Raw genomic sequence first — 3,604 nt, 5'->3', positions numbered from 1 at the left:
TGTTTGGAGGTCCGTGTTTGCTCTGCTCCTATTTTGTATTGTTTGATGGACTTTTGAGCCTGAATACTGTTCGTTATCTTCATATATTTCATAGAGAAGATTGCAATAGAATCTATACAGTCCCATTTAAACCGTTGTCAACCGTCAATCGATTTGTATTGATTGTGATGAATCACATCTATATTTTGACTCAACTAAAACCCACTAGGTGTATTTTCAATTTTCCATTTGTTGTCACGATCAAGTTTTACAGAAATAACATAATTACTAAGTTATTTCCATATCTTCAAAGATTTCTATTTGAATACAACGACAATCTTTTGCCATCTCCATCAAAACTTTTCCCACATTCGTCTTCCGCTGAACGCATTTGTATTTTTTCAAAAGGTATTCACGCCGATGTTGCCTGCAAAAAAGCTTACGTTGCTTGGCTAAAGCCCTACAGTTTTACAAGAAATGCCACACAGCTTGCTCGGATCCCAAAACGCACAAAAGTTACCTTTGCATAGGACATTGGCTCCTATCTGAGTATAAAACAGCAGCTTTAATTTTGATAACAACAATTAGGCTGTTTTATTATCAATTAAATAACATGATCAGAGGTACTTTACAGAGAAAGGAATGACTGATGAATTGAATCAAGATAGAGCATAAGATAACATGTAGACAGCAGGGAATTAGTACAACTATTTGTGTCATAATCTTACTTTATCATATTTTCCTGCAAAACACTATAAATATTATTTAATCAAAACATAAGTGCTTTTCAGGGAAATTTTCGCCTCCTTTAATTTTTGCTTCTTTCTCCCCGTTGCAAGTTAAATAATTTAGAATTTTAGATTTAGACAAAAAAAAAAAAAAAAAAAAAACAAGACTGTTTTCTAGCCTTAACGCAACTGAATTATGATAGAAAGTGTGAATGGACGAAAATAACTCGTGTAAAAAAAAAAATCGTGTATCCATAAAATTATGAACACACAACTTGATTATGTTGTGAACGGTTTATGCAGCCTAATGGGAATCACTTTGACATGCGTTTTGCAAGTATATGTTCATACATGCAAGACATTTCGAAGGATTCATGAAATTTTTCCCAAAGATTTCTATCATCCTTTACATAAGGATTCGATGTACACCTCCTGGGAGTTGCTGATACTTTTGTGGAAAATATGGCATCATGAGAAGAATGTGTGGCAACCTGAAAAAGGTTGACAAACAATTGACCTCAGAAAGTAACAGAAGGATGCAATGTTATAAATTATCCACTTAGATATACATTCCTGATTCGGTTTGTTCACTTGTAACAACAACGGATGGTTCACCCATTGAAATATCAGCATTACTAGGAGACTGATTAGTTTGTCCAGAAAATCCTAATGGCGGCGCTGACGCAGATGGACCTTCAATGCTCTTCAATGATGAAGGCGGGCTCCACTTCTCCATTTCACTTTTTTTCAAAACCAGAAATATTTACTTAACAGCTGTACACATAAGAAGACTGTCAAATGGATAAAGATTTATAGTAATTTATAATGACACTATCCTTAATTAAGAATTCATTCAGAATAAAGAAATATTGCAAAATTGCTGCACAAATTTTCCCTTATGCCCTGGGTTTTCAAAATTAATGTAGTATATATATAAAGTGAACAAAAATTAAATGCATAAACGTTGCCCATGGGATGTTTAAACATTTACAGCAATTGGTTACTACACATTGATTTTGTCCAAATAAATTTCTCCTAACTATGGTTTGGTTTTGCAACAATTAACAAACTGGAAGATGTAATAAAAATGAAAAAAAAAATCTTTTAGCTATCTTGTTCCAAGAAAGTCTTAGTATAGTTTAGATATTGCCTAGGCCGTCTTAGCAAGGGAGATAATCCGAGATTGTATTAATATTAAATGTTAAAATACTTTATTAACTTGTATGTTGCTATTACAAACAGGCCATAACAGCGAGGATTACGAATATGTACATTTTTAAAAGTACATGTATTTACGTGCTGAACATTAGTCGTAAATTTTCAGTATCCTAGCTTAAACGATTTGACATTGAATTATGATAAAATTTGAAATGTTTATCATTGTGACCTATTGTAGGGTTGCCATATCTCCCTAAGAACATCAACTTTCCAGATTTTACACAGGATGAAACTCTGCCATTAAGTCAACAAAATGTTCACTGAAAGGCTGGGAAGGTGACTGAATGGCAGAGCTCTGCCATTCAGTCACCTTTCAGTAAACTTTCAGTCACTTTTCAGTTAACTGAAAGGCAGACATTCATCATGTGTGTGATCCTAAATGCTATAGAGGTCGAGACATATAGGTTCAAAATGATGATAAGCCGTAAAATCAGAGAATAAATCGTTTAAACCAACTCTAATCTCAACATGATGCAGTTCCAAACAATGCATCAACTGACGCAGTAGGCGTCTTAGTATCTACGATATTTAGCAAAATGTGTCCTGGAAATGAACGGAAAAGTCACTGTGATATATATTGGATTTTCCCACATCTCAAAGAGTTAAGTTCCATCAACTGACATGGTTTAATACAATACTTTGCTGTGTCCAAGCCAGACAATTATGTAATAAATGTATCTTCAGGAAGTGATAAGATTTCCCCTGGCCGTTTATTTATGTCACACATGTAGGACTGTTTATTTTGTTGACGACTCGCGTTTATTAGATGTTTTTAATATCTGAATTTTAAATGAATACTAGAAATGTGCATAAGCCGCTTTATATAAAAAGATGTTGATTCAAAATACAATTTACCAATAAAATGTATCAACAAATGTACCATACATCGTGTCTTTTACTCAAAGAATGTAAATGTAGTTTGTTGTTAACTCAAAAAAAAAAAAAAAAAAAGCAGCAGACATATATGGTTTCCCTTGAAAATTACATTTACTTGCAGCATCTACAGCCTTGATATTTAAGAAATTTAAAAATTCTACTGGAGAATTCGTCAAAATATTCATCACGCGAAAGAAAAGCCTCAAAATCGTCCAAAAAATACGCCATAGTAAATGGAGTAGGAAAGTAATTGATAAACATTTTTTCTACGATGATCTTCATCAACATTAGCAAGAATGGCCCAGAACTTAACGAAGTCGCCTTGGCTCATAATGAGATTTTCCTTCCTAAAATCGTCCGTTGAGAAGAAATTGAAGAATTTCGTAACCATTGGCTTAACTTTCTTTGGCCTTTCATGGGGAGGAGCCACAAGAATAAATCCTTCCATGTACGCTATGTAATCATCAACTGATACAATAAATAATTACAAATTTAAATTATGCAAAAGGAAAACACCTTGTGTAGCAGGAACCAAGCCAGAAGTTGTCTGTTGGTTCCTTCTTGTACAATTCCTCACAAATTTAAAACCTCAGCTTGGTAATCTATTGTTCCTCTTGACTGGTCAGAAGTTGTCTGCAGTTAAGAGGCACATTTTTATGCAGCATGGTGTATGTTTGACACCTTTGTTGACTGGTCAGAAGTTGTCTGCAGTCAAGAGGCACATTTTTATGCAGCATGGTGTATGTTTGACACCTTTGTTGACTGGTCAGAAGTTGTCTGCAGTCAAGAAGCACATTGTTATG

The sequence above is a fragment of the Saccostrea echinata genome, unplaced genomic scaffold (genome assembly GCF_033153115.1).
Source record: "Saccostrea echinata isolate AGI-Se365-2 ecotype Australia unplaced genomic scaffold, CSIRO_AGI_Sech_v1 ptg000052l, whole genome shotgun sequence".
Lineage (NCBI taxonomy): Eukaryota > Metazoa > Mollusca > Bivalvia > Ostreida > Ostreidae > Saccostrea > Saccostrea echinata.
Note: the sequence above shows the minus strand (reverse complement) of the source record.